At 43.1% G+C, this 25,864-nt stretch overlaps 1 protein-coding gene and 1 long non-coding RNA gene across 2 annotated transcripts in view; one reads left to right on the top strand and one right to left on the bottom strand.

The window, feature by feature from the left end:
• Positions 1 to 4,505, bottom strand: part of LOC130275710 (uncharacterized) — a 30,393-nt gene extending 25,888 nt beyond the window's left edge. The window contains exon 1 of the long non-coding RNA XR_008844874.1: positions 4,233 to 4,505. This is a non-coding gene — a long non-coding RNA (uncharacterized LOC130275710). The remainder of the gene's footprint in view (positions 1 to 4,232) is intronic.
• The window catches only part of GALR3 (galanin receptor 3), a 54,514-nt gene that overhangs the window by 5,277 nt on the left and 23,373 nt on the right, over positions 1 to 25,864 (top strand). The gene's annotated exons all lie outside the window — the stretch shown is intronic.

Genomic DNA, 25,864 nt, shown 5'->3' with positions numbered 1-25,864 from the left:
AATAAAGCAACCTAAATGATGAACCTACATTTCCAACATTGGATATTTACTCCAAAGAAAGAAGTAGCACTCTAGAAAATCCAAAAGAACTTTGTTTGTTTTTTTATTCATCCAGTGCTTCAGCAACATTTCAGCACAGCCAATTTTAAGCCATTTCTGGGGTGCGAAAATGACACCATTAAGGAGAAAATATTTCTGTAACACTGGATGAATACAGAAACACATTTCTTTAGGATTTCCTGGAGTGCTGCTTCTTCCTTTACAATGCATATTGATTGTTACTATTTTATTTGACATGAGGGACATATCATTAATAAGTAGGTGACAGAGCTATAGACAGAAGACGAAGTGGTCATGTGCGCAAGTAGAATATTAGCGTATATATATATATATATATATATATATATATATATATATGGGCCGACATTTATCATTGCCTTTAGACTGTTTTTTGTGTCTAAAAAGGTGCAAAAAAAGCTCAAGCAGGGTTTACTTGCACCTTTTTTTGCGCCTTTTGGTTTACACCTTTCTGCTGATTTTGAGTTGTAATCCACTGATTTTGGCAATACACATGATATGGAAGGGCTTTATCAACTGCGCCTTCTTGTGAAAAGGCGCAAACAAGGCATAAAACCACTGAAAAGTCTCCAAAACTACACCAGCCCAGACTTAGCTTAGCTTTTTGGTGGATGTGAAGAGAGAAATTTCAGAAAATGTGACCTGCACAAAATTTATTAAATACTCTGTGACCATTTAATACATTTGGTGCTCCTACACATTACAGCACACAAAAAAAGGTGTAGAAAAAGGCTTCACTTACACCTACAATGATAAATGACGGCCATGGTCTTTACTGAACTGCAACTAAATTAATATTTATGTAATTCCCATGTACTGTATATACTCGAGTATAAGTCGACCCGAATATAAGCCGAGGCCCCTAATTTCACCCCAAAAACCCAGGAAAAGTTATTGACTCGACTATAAGCCTAGGGTGGGAAATACATCATCCCCCATGTCATCATCCAGACCCCAGTCATTAACACCCCTGTCATCATCACCCTGTCATCATCACCCCCCTTCATCATCACCGCCTGTCAATCCCTTCAGTGGTCTTCAACCGGCGGACCTCCAGATGTTGCAAAACTACAACTCTGTCTGGGCATGCTGGGAGTTGTAGTTTTGAAACATCTGGAGGTCCGCAGGTTGAAGACTACTAACCCCCCCCCCCCTTAGTTTTCTACTCACCTCCCCTCGGTGGGAAGGAAGGGTGAGCTGGTCCGGGCCATCTATGCTGCAGGGACAGTGGGGAGGGTTAGTCATTCCGGGCTGTCCATTTTCACGGGGAGGCCCTCTTCTCCGCTCCGGGCCCGGCCCCGGACTAGTGACATTGCCTTGACGATGACGCACAGGGACGTTCATGCGCAGGGAGGTGAGTAGAATACTAAAAGGGGGTCTGGATGATGACAAAGGCCGCAGTGGTCTTCAACCTGTGGAGCTCCAGATGTTTCAAAACTACATCTCCCAGCATGCCCGGACAGCCGATGTCTGTCCGGGCATGCTGGGAGTTGTAGTTTTGCAACATCTGGAGGTCCGCAGGTTGAAGACTACTGAAAGGGATTGACAGGCGGAGAGTTCACTTGAGTATAAGCCGAGGGGGGCGTTTTCAGCACGAAAAATCGTGCTGAAAAACTCGGCTTATACTCGAGTATATATGGTAAATAGTAAAATAATAGATGGTAGAACAGAGTATGTTAAATTCCCAAAGCTTTCTAACAAGATTATAGTGTTTTATGACAACAATCTACATGCCATGTGTGTTCTGTATACACGGTTGTCAATGGAACATCAGAGAATGTAAAATACCCTTTACAGTTCTTGCTCTACATTTGAATAGTATTATTTCAAGAAGTCTGCCCACTGGGATTCTGAAGTTCTCAATGTGAATAAATACTTTCTGACAAGTCTACATATAGTCCTATTCTTTAGGCATGATGACCTATAGAGGCTATGGGTTAAGATGTAAGGGGCTTAATGGTTACTACACTGCAGTAATATCACAGACACTGTCCGCTTTACTCAGATGAGGCACATCAAACTTGGCAGTTACAGGAAACATTTACATACAGTAAGTTTACAATGCCTGTTGGTTCTTACGCCTGCACTTATGCCAGTTGTGGGTCTAACTATGGCAGCATGAAGGTCTGTGCAGTTAAGTCTTTGTACTTGTTCTCAATCTCATGAGCCGAGGGCCCTGCGGTACACAGTGTCTATTCTGTCCCTTTAGCCAATGGTTCAATGTCAGTACTAGGTATTAACACCAAGAGCACACTATAACATAATCCTGAAGCAGGGCTGGGAGAGTATAAAGGTAGTCCAGTTTAGGAAAAAATGAATGCCTCATCCAAAGCATAGGGGATAAGTGTCTGATCGATCCCCTGCCTGGCGCTCTGGCTATCCTCATGCACGGAGCTGAGTTAACCACTGCACTAACGGTGATCAACATGCCCCCTCCATGCATCTCTATAGGAGAGCCAGAGATACATTGTTACAGCACTTGGGCTCTCCAATAGAAATGCATGGAGGGCGTGTGCCGACCCCCCGCTCCATGCACCAGGAGAGTCCCGAGCACCGTGCAGGAGATCGTGCTGGAGCTGACTGCGATCGAACACTTATTCCCTATCCAAAGTATAGGTTATACATTTTCCTAAACCGGACTACTCCTTTAATAGTAACACTGTTCAGGGGCTTAACTGGGGCAGGGGGGGGGGGGGGAGTGCAAAGGGGACCTAACTACTATATAGGAAAGTGTGAAGGCCTAGCTATTAAATAGAGACACACAGGGGGCCTAACTACTATATGGGGGCACAAAGTTGACATTATTACTGTGTGGGGCAGTACATATAAGGAGTTTGTAAAGAGGTGAGGTATGTGCTGGAGGGAGAAAGGAGCCTAAAATGTTTGTCCGTTGGGTTCTGCAGGGACAAGTCTTGGCTGGATGAAGTTTTTATAGCGGTCTGGGCCAGATACAGAAGAAATGGAAAAGTGAATGACCCCCACCAGTGAGTCAGTGGATGTAACTGCAGTGTAATCACCTATACAGTCTTCAGAGCACTAGAATACCATTATATGGTCACAGTATGAGGGAATATAGATCTTTGTATAGTGGATTATGTAGTGGAACAGTATAGCAGTATTAGTCATGAATCTTGATTGTAATTGTGGTCATTGTGTGGAGTATTTTCCCTAGGGCTCATGGGACACTTTACTGCTTACCTAAATACTTTCTCATCTCTCTCACTGCTCACACTCCAGCAGAACAAAAAACACTTCTTGGGGTGCTTTCACACTACGATTGTACTGTACGGTTGCTGGATCCGGTTGGGAGGGGCGAAAACCGGCCGCTCCCGTATCCCAGCTGGATCTGGCCCGAACCCCATTCATTTCAATGAGCCGACCGGAGTCAAACGCTGACTCCAGTTGTCTCATTTTTCCCCGAATACGGTTTTCTGACCGGACCTAGAACCGTGGTATAACACAGTTTTAGGTCCAGTCAGAAAACTGTATACGGGGCAAAAATGAGACAACCAGAGTCAGCGTTTGACTCCGGTCAGCTCATTGAAATGAATGAGGTTCGGGCCAGATCCGGCTGGGATACGGGAGCGGACGGTTTTCGCTCCTCCCAACCGGATCCAGCAACCGTACACTACAAACGTAGTGTGAAAGCACCCTTAGTGGGAAATCCACCCACTTTATGGGAGAATGGGGGCTCACCAACAAGACACATAGTCACACAATGGCAGATAACATGGAGATGATCTATGAAACAAATACACACACACGTGTGGTGTGGGTTTTGGAAAGTCAGATGTTATTAACCCTTAGGGCAGATGGCATAAACCCTTTGTGTTCTAACGCCAGGGTGTGGTTTACCTAATTCACCACCCAAAGGTTTAGCCGGTGATTCCTGGGCCATGCGCTGGGTAAATGATCACTCGAATGCAAGGTTACTGAACAACGGCTCTTTACTGAGGCAGACAAGGTGTTACAGTCTATACAGCTCAGCTCAGTTCTGGGGAGATGCAGAGTGAACTTCAGGAAGCTTATCGGCTTGATGGGACTTATGATTGCTATTGACTTGACTTATGCAGCCACACTTATTAACAGACTTCACTTGGACTGACTTTGCTTGGACTGGACTTGACTAGAATTCCCACTGGTTTAGGTCCTACCTTGCAGCTTTGACTTTCACTACAGGTGCAGAGGTTAAGTAGAAGCGTGCAAGCTTGATTAGACCTCCTTCTGGATCACACAGACTCCTCAGCTCCTCACTCAAGCTGTACCTCACTCCTCTTCAACTCCTTAACTCCACTGAACTAGGCTAGCTCCTACTAGCTAGGTCTGGTAGCAAGTTAGAGATCCCATTGGCCAGATAAGTCACCTGTTCACCTTGCATTCCTCCCCTAGACAACAAAGGTCCTTAGTAACAGAGATTTAAAGGCACAATCACATACTAATACATTATACAACATTGCATTAACCCATACATAACTTGACATGATGGAGAGAGTTCTGAGGAGTGTAGGGCCAGGGGACACTGACTGAATCTGCCCGATAGGACTGTCAGGGGTACAGAAGGGCACCTTCTGTACTGGCCACCACACACATATATGTGTTAGGCTAAAAGTTACCCGTATTTGTGGGAAGGGAAACTCACTTATGCTGCCCTCACCATGATAGGTTTGCCTGTATTAGAGGAGGGGTTATCCTGGAATCCAAAAACAGACCTAATTTCTTTCAAAAAACACTCCCTGTCTGTCTCCAGGTTGGGTGTGGTCCTGCAGCTCAGTTCCATTGACGTGAATGGAGCCAAGTTATAATACCACATCCAACCAGACAGGGAGCTTTTTTTGAAAGAAATTAGCTCAGTTTTTCTATTCCTTGAAAACCCCTTTAAGCGTTCAGGCTTCTCTCCTACTGATGATGTCATTGTGGTGTGCCCCACCTAACACCCCCCCCCCCCCATTTCTTAATTATTTATTCATTTATACTTTCCTTTATACAGGGTATTCCCACTTTAGGCATATTTACCCTATGGCAGCTAGGGAACAATTCAAGTCATCTGTTGTTTACATAAAGTAAGTCTCGCTCGGTTGTTACACTTGGTTCCTCTCATGGCACAGCCCAAGCTGCTTTGTAGATTAGGGGTAGTTAGGTACAAGGATCTTTCTGATAGTTGCACTGACCACAAATATATATATATATATATATATATATATATATATATATATAAAATTAAAAGTACAATGCACATGTGGGGAACCATAAGAGTTGTGGTGTCTGGGGTGTTGCGGTGATGTAAGTGCAGGGTATGGTGGTATTAACCCTTAGATGTTATGATGCCAGGGTGCGGTTTCCTTAGTGTTAATGGTCCTACCACCAACCATCCCAGAAATGGCAGGGAAAATAACGGAATGTCCACAGCAGACTTTATGAATAAACTGAAGAATCTTACTTGAAGATTTTATGCAACAGTCTCTATACATAACAGTCTTTTAAGAGGCAACCGGAATGCAGGTTCCTCACAGGTTTTGCTGGGACTTTGAAGCAATGAGCTTTGATGCGGGCCACTGTGCTACTAATTATAATATTTTAGCTGGTAGTAGTCACACAGGATTTGATAGATTGAGCTTGGTAACTCACGGTTTAGTGGCTGCAGGTTCTTAGGCTTTGGCCTAGATGACTTGGGATTTCTGCTGAGATATTTGTGCTTGCTTGATAGTCCGGAACTAAGAGCAGGAACTAAGAGAGCAAATTTAGTGGCTACAACCCTTTATATAGCAGGGGGCTGGACTAAGCTCATTGGTCAGTAAACCTGTAAGTCCTGAACCCAGTGAACTCTGGGTACATCACATGACCCTGGAAGGTCCTTAAACAAAAGTACAACCATTATTATAGTCACATGACCTGCTAAGGTCCTATACAGTTATATTTACTATACATTTATATTATCTATATAAATTAAACAATATACATAATTTATATGAGGTGACCAGGGGTAAGACCTGCAGGAGAGCCCTATGAGAATGAAGGGACTCTGGCTGAGGGGACTTCAGACAGGGACAGGACCAGGTCCTGTACCGGGACACCACACCCAAAATATATTTGGCTGCAATGTTTTCTGCACATAAAAGCACAAATTGTTAAGAAAGGTAATGCACAGTATGGCATTACACAAGTCTTTTTTGTAAGAAGGGCACCTGTCAGTTCTAAGGGGTTCTTGCACAGCTCACTGACCCTCCTTGCAGGCATTCATATATGGCATGAAAGCGTTTTTTGGTCTGAATCTCCAGGCCCCAACATTTCTTGCAGTGGGAGAATGAGAAGATTTAGAGAAATTATTAATTAATAAATGATAATGTGGTGACCCACGGTGTATGGCAGAACCACGGGGTGTGGCGGTGTAGGTGGTGGGGACCAGATGGTATTAACCCCTGGGGCAAGATGTTGTAAACCCCTAGTGTTTGTGACGCTAGGATGTGGTTGTTTGGTGTAGGTACCAACAACAACCAACCCAGAAACGACATATATTAAATGTGAGTCCAAAGCAGGTTTTGATGCAACTGGAACTTTACTGAAGAAGGCAGAATAACATTTCTTACAGATGCTTGGACTTGTAGTGATAATAATGATGATGCAGGCCACTGTGCTACTGTTATTACTTTGGTAGGGACAGTAGAGACTTAGACTTAGACAGTAGAGACGTAGACATAGATGAGACTTATAGATTAGATGTGGCGGCAGACTTGTAGGCTTTGGCCTAGCTGGACTAAACTTGTAAGGACTCGTGCTTTACTGTCCAGGAATCAAGAAAGAAGAGAAGAGACCTAGTGTGGAGACTACAGCCCTTTATATATCAGGGGCTGGACTAAAGCCCATTGGTAGCTGGTTGCCTGTGGTTACCTGTGCCTCTGGAACTCTGGGTACTCTGGGAACTCTGGGTATCAGGTGATGTGACATATCACATGACCATATCACATGACCTTAGGAAGGTCCTGTACAGTTTAAACATCCTAATAACCTTTATACATAGTTTATATTCACTGTACAATACCGATAATAAACATACAGAATTAATGTACAAATCATAACAATGACCTAGGGGGATCCTGCAGGAGAGCCCTGTAGACTTGAGGGACTCTACGACTGTACAGAACCATGTTCTGTACCGGGACACGACAATAACAAAATAGAAGAGAGGGTTTATTGATCAGAGCAGATACCAGAAGATATCCTAGCAGCCCCAGGCTCTAATACAGTAATGGGCCCAAATGTCCAGAAGAAGAAAACATCAGTCACTTGACACTACTGTATATTTCGTATGTATTTACACCTCATTCATGTCATCTATAAGAAATGAGAACTACTTTTACCATGAATAGAACAAGTACATAGTCTGTATAGATGATCCTCAATTAATTTAATTCAGTGGGCCACAGAAATCCCAATCAGTGTATGTAAAAAAAAAAACGTTTAACCCCTTCAAGCAGGATTACATTTATATAAAAGAGATTATCCTGCGAAAAACTAGGAAAGTAAGTACAGCTGTATAGAAACAGAAGTCGGCGCAATTTATGCTGATGTCCCAGCTACTAACAATAACCGCAATGGCCATGTACTATATAAGCAGGATAAAAAGGAAGCTTGCAGAGGTGCCCAATCTCTTGAAACTAACAGGTAAGTCCAATAAACTAGAAAAGAATTACGAGAGGCCACTCACCATGTCTTGTGCTTCAGAGAACTTATTCTCTTAGTGTTTAGAGATGCCAGCAGGACACAACATAACGCCGAACTGCAGTGCCATCCACAACGTTATGTCCTGACCTGCTTGCGTCTCTGCGCACTAAGAAAATAAATTCTCTGAAACACAAGATGCGGTGAGTGGCCTCTTGTTATTCTTTTTAAGTTTAGGGGAAAGTAAGTATAGCATGTGAGTTAAAAAAAAACTATGTATAACCCCCTTTAACTGTGATCCTGGGTAAAAGTAAAATAGACATATTACACCATATATATATATATATATATATATATATATATATATATATACTGATGATGTGGGAGAAGCAGCACAACTAAAAGTTGCTCAGGTGCTGGGTGCCAGCTGGTATAGGCTCTGGTCCGGAGACTTAAAGTAGATATCCAAAATAAAGAAACTCCAGCAGCACACCGTTGTAGTGAAAAACAAATGTGAAGTTTATTCACCCAAAGTCTTGCGATGTTTCGGCCGTCCAATTACAGCCTTTCTCAAGGCTTTTGAGAAAGGCTGTAATTGGACGGCCGAAACGTCGCAAGACTTTGGGTGAATAAACTTCACATTTGTTTTTCACTACAACGGTGTGCTGCTGGAGTTTCTTTATTTTGGATATATATATATAAAAGAAGGTTGCAGCAGCACTCATGGTCAAAAAATGGAGGCTCTTAGTGCATTTTTTGATCAAAATGTGTCCCCCATCCACAACGCGGAGGTAGCCGTTAGGGATGGGACCCTAACATGCTTAATCCACTGCCCTCTGCTGGGCATATGGCGTCTTACTGGGTGACATGCAGGATCCACTATCAGTTTAAAAACCTCCTGTGAACGAGAGGCGAGAACAGAAAATTGCAAAAAAAAAACATTAGCGGGACACCCTTACTGAATAATCAGTCACTCTCTTTATTTTCTTCCCCATCTGGCCCAGGACATCACTGCACTACCTGAAGCTGAGTAGGCCTCTGTCAGTGCTGCCCATGCTCCTTCCCTCCATTCCCATAATTCTGCTGAGGGACCAGTACTGTACAAAGCATTCTATGTGTGCTCTGACTAGCGATTTGTACAGTCATAGAATTATTTTCTTGCATATAAAAATCCAAAATAAAAAAAACCTGTTTTCCCTAGAACAGCTGTCAGGTTTAGTAACTTAGCCACGCACTATTATGGACATTTATCAACGGGTTTAGTCAGGTTTTCTTTACTATAATTGTCGCAACTGCGACTGCGCGATTTTTCGTGCAACATTTTGACTGGAAAGTGAGAAAAGCAGGTTTTCCAAAAATTAACTACGTAGTAATTATTTTAAAATGGACTACGGGTAGTCAGGTATTTATTAACTGCGACAGTCGCAACTGCGCAAAAAAAAGTCCCAACAGGGTTAAAAATTGACTAAATTTACTCCAGCTCAAACATGGAGCAGAAAAAGCTACTACCAAAGTAAAAAAGGAAAAATTGCTTACGTGAAAGAAAATTATCAATAGGCTGAAACCAGTTGATAAATAAGTCGCACATAAGCAAAAAAAAAGTAAGGAAAAAATTACTAAAAAAAAAGAATACATAAGCAAACATTGATAAATGTCCCTCTATGTGACACGTATAATGGAAAAGTTTTCCGGTCTGATCGATTCTACATTTGCGTCATTGTTATAAATGAGTCATTACTTTCATGACAGCTTGTAAACATGTTTTTAGTACATTTAAATTACCAAGTGGTGAATATTCTTATTTAACATAGCAAAAAAAACAATTATTCTATTGACAGTTTTGTAACCCCATATTCCCTCTGCTGGAATGCAGCAAGTGATTATCAGCATGGCCCCTCTAAGACTTCATAGACGAACCTCCTCTGCCATTGGTGGTCATGAGGCAGAAACATAGCTAAGCCCTGAAATTTGGCATGTCTACAAATGCTCCTTAAGGGGGGGGGGGGGGGGTTAGGCATATTTTGTAGTTTTACAGAATGGATTAGAACCACTAGGACTGGATGCCTCAGGAGATTGGAAGTTCAGTACATCCAGATCCCTCTGACGGCTGGGATTGGGGACACAGAAGTGCTAACAATGAATAGTTTAAGGGATTGTCGGAGACTGCGGGCAGCTGCTTTGTGCTTAGAAGTCATGGTTCTGATATTATATTCCTCATGAGGCATATTAGAATATAACATAGAATTACAGATTTTGCTCTGTGTGTACTGGCTCCCAATACAATGTGGACAAGTACAGAGTAGAACAAATATTAATTATAAATGTGGCTCAACAATAACCTCCAATTACACAAGACAAACAAAGGATAGAGATGAGACGGTATTTTCTGTAATGGAGTTGCAAATTCTCAAAAGAAGCTACCTAAGAAGCTACCTAAGAAGCTTGTTTTTACCAACTAGGGTGCCTCCAACTATTGCAAAACTTCAACTCCCAGCATGCCCGGACAGCCGTTTGCTGGGAGTTGTAGTTTTGCAACAGCTGGAAACACACGGTTTGGAAAGCACTGTCCTAAATAGAGCAATGGGGATAGGTGTCTGCTGCAGCAGCATCCCCCCCCTACCCCCACAAAAGACAAAGCAGAACTGGCATTGAAGAAGGACGAATATTGAAACATGTTTTTATAATAAACAATGTTAGTGCAAGATGGGAAACATACACCTAGATAGGCAAAACATATCTGACTAGCTCTCCTCCACATTTTCCAGGTGGTCAGGAAATGGGGACTCTACATCCTATTTGGTGGTTCTTTCCGAAAATTATAAGTATGGAAACAGATATCTACTTTTAACCCCATAAGGACACATGACGTACTGGAACGTCATGTGTCCACTCCCGATCTATAACGCGGGGCCACGGCGCCGGGACCCGTGGCTAATAGCGCGCGGCATTGATTGCTGTGCCGCGCGCTATTAACCCTTTAGATGCATCTAAAGTGAAACTGAAAGCATGCCGGTTAGCTCAGTGGGCTGTTCGGGATAGCCGCAGCAAAATCGCGGCATCCCGAACAGCTTACAGGACAGCGGGAGGGCTACCTGCCTCCTCGCTGTCCGATCGCCGAATGACTGCTCAGTGCCTGAGATCCAGGCATAAGCAGTCAAGCGGCAGAATCATCGATCACTGGTTTCTTATGAGAAACCAGTGATCAATGATAAAGATCAGTGTGTGCAGTGTTATAGGTCCCTATGGGAGCTATAACACTGCAAAAAAAAAGTGAAAAAAAAATTGAATAAATATCATTTAACCCCTTCCCTATTAAAAGTTTGAATCACCCCCCTTTTCCCATAAAAAAAACACAGTGTAAATAAAAATAAAAATAAACATATATGGTATCGCCGCGTGTGGAAATGTCCGAATTATAAAAAATATATAATTAATTAAACCGCACGGTCAATGGCGTGTGCGCAAAAAAATTCCAAAGTCCAAAATAGTGCATTTTTGGTAACTTTTTAGATCAATAAGTCCTATCAATGCAAAAATGGTACCGTTAAAAACTTCAGATCGCGGCACAAAAAATTAGCTCTCATACCGCCCCATACACAGAAAAATTAAAAAGTTATAGAGGTCAGAAATGACAATTTTAAACATATTAATTTTCCTGCATGAAGTTATGATTTTTTTCCAGAAGTACGACAAAATCAAACCTATATAAGTAGGGTATCATTTTAACTGTATGGACCTACAGAATACATATCAGGTGTCATTTTTACCGAAAAATGTACTACGTAGAAACGGAAGCCCCCAAAAGTTACAAAACTGCGTTTTTTTTTAAATTTTGTCTCACAATGATTTTTTTTTCCGTTTCACCGTAGATTTTTGGGCACAATGACTGATATCATTACAAAGTACAATTAGTGGGGCAAAGAATAAGCCATAATATGGATTTTTAGGTGCAAAATTGAAAGAGTTATGATTTTTTAAAGGCAAGGAGCAAAAAATGAAAATGCAAAAACGGAAAAACCCCCGGTCCTTAAGGGGTTAAGGCAGATGTCCTATAATCATTTTTTTTTCCGTTGCATCTTTTAATTTTTCAGTAAGGGCAGGGGCACACGTTGCGCATCGGCAGCTTATTTGATGCTGCGGATGCGCAGCTAGAAGGCACAGAGTAGTAATGAGCGGCATTGACCATATTCGAATTCGCGAAATTTGGTGAATATATAAACGAATATTCATCCCATATTCGCAAATTTCGTTATATTCGCATATGTGAATATTCGCATATTTGCGTATTCGAGGAAGAAAACAGTGAGGGGGTGGGCAACTTTACTATTGGTTGCTATGGATGCTGTTGATAACCTCTGACAAGTGTATTTGCATCATTCTAATTGGCCCAAAAGTGAAAAGAAGGAATATGCGAATATTCACATATGCGAATATGCGGAAAAAAGTGAATATTCGTAATTTCAAATATATAGCGAATATATCCGCAATATTCACGAATTTGCGATATTCACATCCAACACTGACTGCAGACCGAGGGACTGCAGACCGAGTTCCCGGGTAGCTCTATGAGTTTGCTCATAGTGGCAGATATCCCGCTGTAGAAATCTGTGGTTTCCCAGCACCAAAGGCTGTCCTTTGGCTTCGGACTGCTTCAGGCAGACCTGCAGCACAGTTGCTGGGCCCATTGAGGGACTTATTGCTATATTAGCTATGTTTCAGCACTTTGCCAAGAATTAATATATTATTATAATTATTTTATTGTTATTCTTATGTATGTTATTTATGGGTTATTATGCCTTTATGTAGAGGAGAAGTGTACCTCCATGTGACCCTTGCCTTCCAGTGGGAATCCCTAAATTCTAGTCCATGTAGTGTAGTGGGGAAAGGAGTTGCCCCAGTAGTTCCTGAGCATCAGTGTGGTAAAGGAGTAAGGCGTGTTCTGTGCTCTAAGGGAAGGCCCAGATCAAATCGACTTTACCCGGTCATTCTGCAAGGATTGCCTGCACGGTGGAAGTTCATATCCTGGCGGAGAAAGCTACAGGACATTGACAGAACCCCAGGGGTGCTATCAGAAATTTCAGAGGCCCCTTACACAGCTCAAGGCCAGGGCCCTTTTAAAGTGGCAGCGGCCATCGGGCTCAGAGGTAGGTGTAGCCGGGACTGTGTGACTAGCTGGCTGTCAGTCAGTGTAAAATGAGGCTTCCCAGAGGCACAGCCAGGGGAGGGGCACCCCTGAGGGAAATCTATGGGATCCCGAAGAGGCATGCATTTTGAAAGAAGGAAGGGAAGGCCAAAAGCCTTCTGTACCTCCTTCCAAGATATAATTGTGTCCCTAAGTAAAACCGACCCCTTCACGTCATGCGGCAACTTAGCAAAGGACGTGTGTAGCAGTGCTGGAAGAGACCATGGCGCAGCCAGTGCCCTTTCAATCCGTATATTATAAAAATAGTTGGACCCATGGATCCAGTCTATCACGCAGCGGCCCAGGAAGGAGAGTGGCAGGTTCTCCCATCTCTTCAATTCCGCAACTATACGGCAGAAGAGGGGGGCATAATTGAGTGAGTAAAACATGTCAGGCATACGGCCAATATGAATACCCAGGTAAGTTAAAGCATCCGCTATCCAATGAGGTGGAGCTGAGCCAAAGGGCAGTAATATGCTTTTCGAGGCATTAATCCGATATCCCGTGAATTGCCCCACTGAGGAGAAAAACTCGAAGAGTTGAGGGACATCAGTACTCGGGTCACTAACATAAAGAAGGATGTCAACCGCAAACATGGACAATTTAAGTTCCTGCGAACCCAAGCAGCGCGCCAACTGTTCAATCGCCGGGTCAAATAGCAATGGCGACGAGGGGCAACCTTGGCGTGTGCCTTACAACAAAGTGAGGGGAGGGGACAGGATGCCCGGAGTGTAAACTCTAGCTGTAAGACCATCATAGAGACCTGAGATGAAAGAGCTAAAACAACCTGTGACTCTGAAATTTGTTCAGCACCAGTCTCAGCCAGTCCCACCGATCATTATGAAATGCCTTTTCGGCATCAAGCGTGAGTAAGGCAGGGTGGAACGTCAGCTGAGACTGGCACCGGACACTATCCATGGCCGCCAGAACCTTATGGATGTTGGTAGCCGCCAAGCGTGTTTTAACAAAGCCCACCTGGTGCTCCAGAAAAAGTGAGGGCAAAAACTTGGCCAACCTGTCAGCCAGGATTTTGGACAGTAGTTTCACATCCTGGTTGATCAGCGAGATAGGTCTGTAGGAGCCAGGATCTTTACCTGGTTTGGGGATAACTTTGATGTATGCCAATTTAGCCAGAGAGGACAGCTGACCCGTCTGGAGGATGTCATTAAAGTAGGCGGTTAAGGTGGAAGAAACCTTGTCAACTAGAGGTTTATAGAACTCACCCAGGAAGCCATCAGGCCCCAGCGCTTTGCCATTTGCAAGGAATTTAATTGCTGATCCCACCTCCCCCTCCCTCCCTCACTGCTGCATTTAACTCCTGGCATTGCTCTTCCATAAGAGATGAAAGAAAGAGGTTATCCAGAAACTTTGCCCCTGCTGTTGAGGGAGTATGGGACTTGGAATACAGTTCTATGTAGTAAGAGCGAAATACAGCATTGACCGAGGGAGGATCAATTCTGACTTGCCCCTGGGAGTCCCACAATGCTAATACATGCACCGGGGCAAATGTTCCTAGCCAGTCTAGCCAAAAGACAACCAGCCTTATTACTGTGTTTGAACAAATCTGCCTTAGAGTGAGACCTATATCTAGCCAAAACTCATAGGACGCCCTCGCTTCCTGCCATTTGAGTTTATGGGCCTGGGTGGGGGAGTCAATAAAGCGGGAATAGGCCTCTGAGAGAGCCGCACTAGACGCGGCGTGCCCCTCCTGAGTTTTTCGTTTAAGGGAACTTCTATACACCATGGGGGGGATTTATCAAAACATGTCCATAGGAAAGTTGCCCAGTTGCCAATAGCAACCAATCAGATCGCTTTTTTCATTTTGCATAGGCCATGTTACAAATGAAAGCAGCCAGCTGATTGGTTGCTATGGGCAACTGGGCAACTTTTCCTCTGGACAAGTTTTGATAAATCTCCCTCCATGATCTTACCTCTAAGCACTGTTTTTGCCATTTCCCAGTAAAGAGGGGGGTTATCTACAAGTTCTGCATTGTCAGTCTTGAAGTCCAACTATCAACCCAGCAGAAGGTCTAAAAAATACGTCCTTAGTCAAGTAAGACGGAAATCTCTAAAAATAGTCAGAACCTCTGGGGCACGATGGTAGGAGCTCTAAGACAACTGGGGAATGATCTGAAATGACCATGTCCTGGACTTCCACCTCAATCAAACGAGTACACAACAAAGAGCTGACCAGGAAATAGTCAATACGAGACCATGAACCATGTGTGTGTGAAAAATGTGTGTACTCACGACCTTCGGGGGGAAGATGACACCATGCGTCCTGCAAACCAGTCTGAGACAGAAAAGGGGGAGAACTTTGTGACTCTGACAGATGACCACTGGCGGTGTAGTGGAGCTCCTCCTGTCAACAAGTGGGTCCACTACCAAGTTCATGTCGCCACCCAGTACAATGAGCGGGCCTGACACTCGCGCCATCGCGTTTGGAGCTAAAGAAAAACATGGATATTTTTACGGAGAGTAACCACAATGGTTGCAAGAGGCATTTTAGATAAATTCACTCATCCTCTGTTTGGAAAGTGAAAACAAAAACTGTCTTCTACAAGATCAAAAATCTACTGTGTGCAATTTTGTTTTTGTTTTTTTAAATTCCATGGTTTAGACACTAAAAGCTTTCACAAAAATGACACATCATTTTGAAAATAGGTAGGTTGCACCAATTCCATGTCTGGAAAGTTTTAAGCTTTTGAATGCAAAATACATTGGGCCGATAACAAGTATTTTGGAACCATTCTATCTCCCAGTGAACAGAGCTATAACCTGATATATATTTATATATATATATATATATATATATATATATATATATATATGTCTAATGGGCTCTACTATACCTTTAAGGAGAATCTCCCTGTCAATGCGATGTTGATTTATCGGGACTTAAAGGGGTTCTCCACCCCTAGACATCTTATCCCCTATCTGCCATTCCAATATTTAGGCAGTGAAATGAGAGTACACAACCAGGTTATGGTTTAACGGAGGCTTTACTGAGATCAGATAGGTGTTATTATCTTCACAGCTAGGCCAGAATCCCAGTGAGGTGGCCAGGAACACAGAAGGACCTTGCAGCTTGCTGGGACAAATTAGACTTGAAATAGACTTTAGAATCTGGACTTTAGGCTGGACTTGACTATAGGTAGTAGTGACAGCAGATATAGACTTGACTTACTGGAATGACTGTAGATTTGAGGCCTTCCAGGTACTGGACACTAGCACTGAGACATCTGGTCTTGACTGTTCCTCAGCAGGGAGCATAAGTGTGAGAATTGTAATGGCCGCCCCCTTATAAAGAGGGGGGCTGAGCCAAAGCCCATTGGTCAAGCTGCGGGTCATGTGTTAAGCTGGTGCCCTCTGGGTAACATGTGATAACATAAACATAACATGTAACATCTCAAAGGTCCTTTATACTAACTATACATTAATACACTGACTACAATTCTATGACAATAAATGACATTATAGTAACAGCAGGGGAGACACTGCATGAGAGCCCCAGGTCACTGAGGGACTCAACCTGACAGGGCCTAAGTGTAGTGCAGGACCATGTCCTTTACTGGGACGTCACAAGAGTATCTCGCTTCCCTGTATTTTTATGGCTGCCTGCAGCTTCTGAGGTGCAGGCTGAAGTGTCTGAGCCGGTGCAGGTGTGGAGGGCAAGGCGGCACCTGAAGTGCCCTGGTGTGGTGTCCCTTTTGTAAGGAAATGGTCTATACATATATATATATATATATATATATATATATATATATATATGTGCATAGAAGATAGATTCAAAGTTTAAATATCCGCACTCACCATTAGGTTAGCGACAGCCAGCTCCTAGGAATCAATGATGGTTAGACCAACGGAACGGGGACCATGCCGTTATGGGCGCTAAGGTGTGAGGCGATAACCGGTTATTTCGCGCTATGTGCGCTTCGTCCGGCATCTGAGGCCGGATGAAGCGCACATAGCGTGAAATAACCGGTTATCGCCTCACACCTGAGCGCCCGTTACAGCATGGTCCCCGTTCCGTTGGTCTAACCATCATTGATTCCTAGGAGCTGGCTGTCGCTAACCTAATGGTGAGTGCGGATATTTCATCTTTGAATCTATCTTCTATGCACATTGATTTTTCCTATGTTCGGATCTTCCCAGCACCACCATAGCTGATGGCCTTTACAGACCTGCCTCCGTGTGAGCTGTTCAGTTTGAAGTTTAACCCTATCAGCTCTATAGTAACCGCAAGTAGTGCTATTCCTTTCTTTCTTACTCCATATATATATATATATATATATATATATATATATATATGGTCTCCAAGGGCTGATAAAGGAGACAGTGAGCGGGTGAGCAGCGTGAGCAGATAAATACAGGCTGCCTGCTGTGCAGTCAGGGTCCCTCACACTGGGCTGCAGGGCTGTGATGGCGGCAAAGTAATGTGCGCTCCCGCTGTCAGTTGCTGATGGTGTTGGCTCCTTATGGTGTGGGGTGACCAGCTACTGTTCCCCTCCATGTGTGCAGATGATTGTGAAGGGGGAGAAGTCCGGCAATAGAGGAGGCCAGGTGGTATAAGTCCCTTCTGTGCTTCTTTAATTTTGCTGAGGCCTTGTTATAAATGAAAGAAGCGAGCTGATTGGTTGCTATAGGCAACTGGGCAACTTTTCCTCGACAGCAGACAAGGTAAGGAAACCTCTGGCTGCCATCTTAGCTGACCTGATCCCTGCGGTCGTGCCATGATCAGATCAGCCACCAGAACTGCCACATAGCCCCAGATGCGGTGATCAATATTGACCGTGGCATCTGAGCAGTTAATGACGGACATTAGTGTGATCGCTGATGTCCACCATTACCGGCGGGTCCCTGGCTGCTGATAGCTGCACATCCCCTGTTTACACAGGAGGACTAAATCACTTCTATACATTTACTGTATGTGGATTAGACAGCCGTAGCATGTTAATTCTTTCTATGGCCTTCTATCACAGATTCACCTTTTGCAATGCAGAAAGAGAAATGCGCAACAAATCTGTGACACAATCTTAAAAAAAAGTTCTGATCTGTGCACTTTTGTGTCTTTTAGACTATGTTTACACTTTGTAAAACTGGACGATATATTTTATTTTCCTGATTCCTCACTTGTGGTTGGTTCATGGACATTAAAGTTTAATTAAAGGGATACTCCACCCTAGACATCTTATCCCCTATTCAAAGGATAGTGGATACGATGTCTGATCACACTGGTCCCGCAGCTGGGCAGCACGAAGACATGTGGCCATGACGTCACGACCCCCACTGCCAGCACGAAATGCTGGGTGCTGGCAGTGGGGGGCGTGACGTCATGGCCACATGACTTCGTGATATCATGCCACGCCCAATCAATGCAAATCTATGGTAGGGGGTGTGGCGGCTCCCATAGACTTGCATTGAGGGGGCGTGGCGTGACTTCACGAGGGAGTGTGGCCGTTTTCCAAACACTGGGGAAGCGGAGTACCCCTTTAAGTTAAAACAGATGCCAAACAGAAAGGTTCAAAAAGGCAAAGGAACCCATCCTGTTGCCATAGACTTGCATTGTACAAAAAATTGATCTGTTAGGATCGTGTTTTTTGACAAGATAAAAATATGGATATAGATCAGACAATAGAGCAGTTAACTGATCCTATTCAAAATAAATACATAAATAAATCAAATGTGATATAAACCATAGTGTCCCTTTAAATTCTGTAACAGATTTGTGTCAGTTGTGTGATCTATGAACGAAAATGTCTTACTAAGAGTGTAGGTCTCACATCAGGCCATTCATAATAGGGATTTACTGCAGGACATTTCATGTTAACATGTCAGAAATGCTTTGTAAATGTGCTGCAATATATACAACAAACATTAAGAAAATGTCACTCCTTTCAGAACTCCTCTTAAACTGATTGTTGGCATTTAGTTTATGTAGATGGTGTTTAGAACATTCTCTCATGACATTTTTTATATATAACCCCAAACTTTTTTCACTAGAAAATAATGCTGCCTGCAGCCTACACTTTCTAACAACTACCTTGTCTGTCAGCATGTAATGCTGAAATGTTTTCAGAGAATAAAGAAGTGGCTTAAAACATCTTTGTAGTTGTAAGTGAGGTAGCCTGGGGATGTAGGGTATATGGGGTGTAGCTGTGGGGTAACTAAAGGGTGCTTGTTTAACCCTTATCACTCATGACGCCAGGGTGAGGGCTCCTCTGTATATGCTTGTCCTATTGCCACCCGTCCCAATAACGATAGGGAGGTATTATAAATGATTGTCCACAACCGGAGATTTTCAGAAAACTGTCGGAACTTTTACTGCAGCTTTTGTGCAACATTAAACAGGAAACAGTCCATGTAACAAAGTCTATTTGGAGTTTGACAGTTGGTTGGGACCTCGAGAGTTTCTAGAGCTTAGAAAAGGAATAAGTGCTGTTCCAGTGGATTTAGGGGATTGAGTTTAGGTCCAGCAGTCACACTAGCTTTAGCGGGGATTGATATCGTAACTCACGATTAGATTCAGGCTGAGGCTGGCAGGCTTCAGGCCTAAGCTTGTCTTGAAGGATGTAACAGGTCTGCTCAGTGTGGTAATCCGTAAACAAGAGAGCGAGGATTGGCTGGCAGCTCCCTTATATGGGTAGGGGCTGGCCTTAAGCTCACTGGTCCATACCATCTGTCATTCACTTTACAAGGAATTATGGTCCAACCATGTGACCACACATGAGACCTCCAAAGGTCCTTCAACACACCTTATTAGAATTAACATGAGTCATGTGACCTAAGATCCTGCGACACTATATAACTAATTAAATATACAATTATTTATACATGCAAATATCGCAGAATTGCATAAGAAAGAGGCGACTAGGGGCTATCCCACCAGGATGATGCTACTGGAACGAAGTAACTCTGACTTTGGAGACCACCACACAAGGTACAGTATACAATACGTTACCGGGACACCACATAAGCCTCTATTCACACTGTGCTTGTAGTGTGTGCCAGATGCATAAGTTCACAAAATCTCATTATGTATACCTCTGATGAACAGTACAGTTCCATTTGTTCCTCTAAGCTCCGTATTCTTTTTTTTTTTTGTACCAGGATATCTCTGTATTAAATAGCATATGCGACTATTCATAACAGGTGTGCAAACAAATACACAGTACATGGTTGGTTTAAAATGAGCTAAAGATCATTAAATGGGCACTGTCAGATACAATAACTTTTGATATGTTATAAAGCATGCAAAAACAAAATGTTCTTCAATTGCTTTCATAAGAAATTTTTCAGTATTTCATACTGAAAAAGCCAGTCAAAAAACAGGCCACTAGGGGTCCCCCTGCTTCCTGGGACACATACCAGCCCTGCAGTGTCCAGTGGTCATTGACATGTCATGGAGACCATTATTGATTGACGGGGCTGCAGGCAGGTCCAGGGCCCTCTGTGAGTCAGAGCAGAGTGAGGGAGGGGGAGGAGTCATCACAGTGAGGAGAAGCGAGGGACACGCCCCATGCCACTGCATGGACAGAAACCTCACTGAGCAATGATGACAAGTAAATAAAGGTAATTCTTAGAGAAATATAGGTTTTAGACATAAATATGTATGTACATGATCAGGATGAGGTACTGAGTAACATTTAACAGTTTTTTTTCTTTTTTTTTGGGGGGGGGGATCTGACAGGTACGCTTTAAACAAAACATTGGCACATATTTAGTCATTTTAAATGATGTTTGTCTTTAGCGAATTTTGAGTCATCAAACATTACAAATGTTGTATTTACTATTGTGTTACATGGTCTATAGATTATTACTAGCAGAGTACCCAATGTTGCCCAGTCTTCATGCCTAAACCTTGCAAGAGAGGAAAAGCAACAATGATGCTCTTGTCCTCACATCCCATCTTCATATCCCAACCTCATATCACAACCTTGTATCCTGTCTTTATATCCAGACCTCAAATCATGACATCACATCCCAACTTCACATCCCAACCTCCCATCATAAGCTCCCATCCAGTCCTCATATCCCAACCTCATATCTGTCCTCATATCCTGATCTAATATCCCATCCTCATACCCTGACCTTGTATCCTGTCCCTTATATTACGTCCTCATAGTCATATCCTGTCCTCATATCCTCAGGTAAGGCTGAGCTGTGATGAAGAGATTGTAGGCTGACAATAGAAGGAGGCATGGCTTGCAGGAATTGGCGGGGCATGTAATATGTGGCTTGAAAGCCAGACGAAAACACTCACCCAGAGATGTGGAGCTAGTGAAGTAAGGTTGGGCTGAGCTATGATGAAAAGATTGTGGTTGAAAGACCTGTAATGTGGTTGTAACGGGTGAAAATGGGGATTTCAGCCTTGAGCCGAAACAAAAAAAAGGGCCAATGTAGAAGGGGTGTGTTTTGCAGGAAGAACGTGGCTTTAAAGCTGAACCGACACACTCACCAGGAGATGCGGAGCTTATGGAGTAAGGTACCGGAAGTCCCATAGACTTGCATGGTACTTTAGACAAAAAACCCAAACCCTCACAAATGGGGGTGGGTTAGGTTAGTTTAACTGTCCTGTATTTTTAGTTAACAGATAAGTAACATGTACCAAGTTTCATGGAAATATCTCCAGCTGTTTAAAAGTAAAGTTGGAACATACACAAATTGAGTTTTACAAAGATGGATGTGTTATTATGTATTTTTTTTAGAGGGGTACTCCACTCCCTAGACATCTTATCCCCTATCCAAAGCATAGGGGATAAGATGCCTGATCACGGAGGGTCCCACCACTGGGGATCCCTGCGATCTCGGCGGTGGCACCCCAGACATCCGATGCGGGGCGGAGGCTCGTGACATCAGGGCCACGCCCCCTCAATGCAAGTCTATGGGAGGGGGCGTGATGGCCATCATGCTCCCTCCCATAGACTTGCATTGAAGGGGCGTGGCTGTGATGTCATGAGTGGGGCGTGACTGTGACGTCACGAGCCTCTGGCGCTGCACTCGATGCTCTAAACGAATGCTGGTTGCAGCAGGGAAACCCTGGCGATCAGACATCTTATCCCCTATCCTTTGGATAGGGGATAAGATGTCTAGGGGTGGAGTACCCCTTTCAGCTTCATGTTTTTTTTCTTAGAAGTATATACAGTATGTGTCCACCACAAACACTCCTCCTCATTTAATTGAACTGAAACACCAAGAACGACAAGCTGTAAGGTTATGCAAATAAAGGAAAACTCAATGACGCTAGGATTAGTTAATAATCGCCTAACTACAGTCTGTGGCTTGTGGTTTCAATGGTAATTTTTGTGACACATTTTTGTCCACCACGTATGATGCAACTTCAGTACTTTACTGCTCAAATAATGCAACAATGCACAGTAGGGAAGTAACATTGCTGTAAGGTACTAAAATTACATTACCAATTAATGCATTTGGGAATGTGCCTTTTCATATATATAGGAACCAAGTGCGGGATTCAGGATGTAAGCTATGGGTGCCCAGGGCCAGTGACTCGTCAGTAGTGAATGTGATGCCTCCTTTGCATAGGTCACCTATGCAAATTAATACATTTTCAGTGTCTTCTATTCCTGCCATGATGATGCTTATAATTTTTTACATGTTATATATCATGACATATTCAGTGGTATGTAACATTCTGGTACACTAATGTAGGCAACAGTGGTACTGGCGTAGGGGGCCCCATGTTCATTACAGAGAGAGTAGACAAGTTGAGAATAAACTCTTGGCACTATCTACAGGCTGCACAAAATGAATGTATAATATTTTGGCAATACTATTATGTAAATAAACAGTTTGAAATGATAATGTACAAATGTTTGGAATGTCTATTAAATGATGGATAGTGGAGGCAAAGTCTTTACTTTAGAAATATGGTGAAGTTTCCATTTTATAGCTATAGCTAGCTACTTCATGTTGGCCAAAAATCTTATTTCACCATCTGTAACAACAGGCATGTAGCCATATAAATATACTCAAAAAGAATTGGGCATATTGATACCTTCTTTCCTCTGATATCTGCTACTAGTTAGTCAAGGGTGCAACATCATTTACTGGGTTGATCCCATAGTAATCTACTTGACAAGCAAGAACCTGCTATGGTTTCACATAGCGTAAGTCGTCACAGAACCAGATATGGGTAAAAAGCTGCTTTACAGACATAGTTTTAGTGTTGAAATCATCTGCTTTTGAGCTGAGCAATTTGCATTTGTGTTGCATATGCAAATAAGTAGCAAGTCCCCACAGATTGGATCCAATCACCTCAAGTGCCCACAGGGATGGGGCCCGAGGTTCCCAGAAGTTCCCAGGGGATGGAAATACCGGGCACTAGAGACAATCGGCCATGACCTGTGGGCTCTTGATGCTCATTTGCATACAGAAAAAAATGCAAATGCTCATAACCAGAAGTTCTCAAATCTAAAGCTATTCCTGTAAAGGGGATATAATCCATGGGCTACTTTCACACTATGGTTCATAAATCCGTTATAAAACATCCGTTATATTCAATTCTATACTGATTTAACGGACGTTATATAATGGATGAATAAAATGATTATAACGGATGAATAGATTTCTAACGTCCGTTAAACGGAAAAATGTTTATCCGTTATTATCCGTTAATACCTTATTATTAACGTCCGTTACATTCACCTTTGTTTGACCTCTCCCTACCTGCACACATTGCAACAGCTGAAGCTCCTCCTCTTACCTGAAGGGGAGGGTATAAAAGGATGCCACAATGATCCTGCCGCAGTCTGCATTTCAGCATTGAGATGGAGAGTACTATCGGTTGCTTTGCTTGCCATCAGACTATTTGCGGGGGGGGGGGGGGGGGGTGCAGGAGGGTGCACTACTCTGCCTCCTGGAAGGGGGGGGTGCAGGAGGGTGCACTACTCTGCCTCCTGGAGGGGGGGGGGGTGCAGGAGGGTGCACTACTCTGCCTCCTGGAGGGGGGGTGCAGGAGGGTGCACTACTCCGACTCCTGGAGGGGGGGGTGCAGGAGGGTGCACTGCTCTGGTTCTTGGGCTGTTAATAGAGTGCTGTTGAAGTGCTATTAGTGGTGCTATCAGGCGGATGGCAGCGGATGAATACGGATACCCAGAACAGACTCCTACTGCTGCCTCCTGCTGTCTGACCAGGAAGTAGAGGGGGTGTGACAGGGGGTGTGAGCACTACTCAACTTTCCCATGTGACTTCAGGAGTGTGAAGTCTCTACTGAGCATGCTCAGTAGCACTAACGGACATTAAATTAACGGACAAAAACGGGTGTATTTTGTAACGTCCGCTTCAATGTTAATAATTAACGGACGTTCAATGATCCGTTAATTATAAACAGGAAAAAAAACTGTATGTCCGTTCTATTTTTCCGTTATAACTAAAAAAGGTATAAACGGAAGATTAAAAAATCCCATAGACTTTAATGGGATTTATTAACGGAAGTTTAAGGATCCGTTATGAAAGACTTTATAACAGAATTTCATAACGGATCTTACCTGGCATTGTAATTAGTTACAAAAACAAGAAAAATGAAGAATCCAGGTGATGCGGTCATAAAAACTTCAAGTTCTTATTCAAGCCTTTAAAATTGACAAATAGCATAGCAGCCAGTGCAAACACATGTTTACAGCCCCTATGTAAGTAGATGTAGCAGTGGGGAGCCCTTAGCGGAATAGCGCCTTGACAAGGGGTTTAGTGGTTCCGGTGGGAAGCAGGTATGTTTAACCCCTTCCCGTTTATAAACGTCCTAAGTGCGGCCCCTGTCTATAACGTCATGGGATGGTTCCGGCGCCTCGATCGTTCGGCCACGCGCTATTAACCCTTCCGATGCGGCGCTCAAAGCTGAGCGCCGCATCGAAAGTGAAACTAAATGCTTCCCGGCTGCTCAGTTGGGCTGATCGGGGGTCATCGCGATAAAATTGCGAGGCCCCGATCAGCTACCCGGAGTGAAGAAGGTCTCTTACCTTCTCTGGCGGTGTCCGGGCTCCGATTGATTACTCCCAGCCTGAGTTACAGGCTGGAGCAATCAATCACCGATTTCACTGATTGTTGCCATGCAACGGCAAGGCAGCAGTCTGTGAATGAAATCAGCCATTGCAAGCTGATAGGTCTCTATAGCACCTATCAGCTTGCAAAAAAAAAAGTGTAAAAAAAAAAGTTAACCCTTTCAGGTATTCTCTTCTGAATTAACAGTTTAAATCACCAGGCATTTCCTAGTAACAAAATTAAACAGTGTAAATAAAAATACAAATACGTGGTATCACCGCGTGCGGAAATGTCAGAATTATAAAAATATACTGCTTTTTAAACCGCACATTCAATGGCGTACACGCAACAAAATTCCAAAGTCCAAAATAGCGCATTTTTGATCACTTTTATACCACAAAAAAGTGAATAAAAAGTGATCAAAAAGTCTGATCAGAACAAAAATGGTATCGCTAAAAACTTCAGATCACGGCGCAAAAATGAGCCCTCATAGCCCCCTGAACGCAGAAAAATAAAAAAGTTATAGGGCTCAGAAAATGACTATTTTAAACGCATACATTTTCCTGCATGTATTTATGAATTTTTTCTGAAGTAATGCACAATCAAACCTATACAAGTAGGGTATCATTTTAACTGTATGGACCTACAGAATAACGATAAGGTGTCACTTTTATCGAAAAATGTACTGCATAGAAACGGAAGCCCCCAAAATTGCATTTTTTCTTCAAGTTTGTTGCACAATGAATTTTTTTTCCATTTTTCCGTGGTTTTTTCGGTAAAATGACTAATGTCACTGTAAAGTAGAATTGGTGGCGCAAAAAATAAGCCATAATACAGATTTTTAGGTGTAAAATTGAAAGGGTTATGATTTTTTAAAGGCAAGGAGGAAAAATGCATAAACGTGAAATCGCTCAGTCCTTAAGGGGTTAAGGGGTCTGTCGCTTTAAG

This window comes from Hyla sarda, chromosome 6 (genome assembly GCF_029499605.1).
Source record: "Hyla sarda isolate aHylSar1 chromosome 6, aHylSar1.hap1, whole genome shotgun sequence".
In the NCBI taxonomy this organism is placed as follows: Eukaryota; Metazoa; Chordata; class Amphibia; order Anura; family Hylidae; genus Hyla; species Hyla sarda.
The sequence above is the reverse complement of the archived record's forward strand: the minus strand, read 5'-3'. Positions and strand labels throughout refer to the sequence as shown.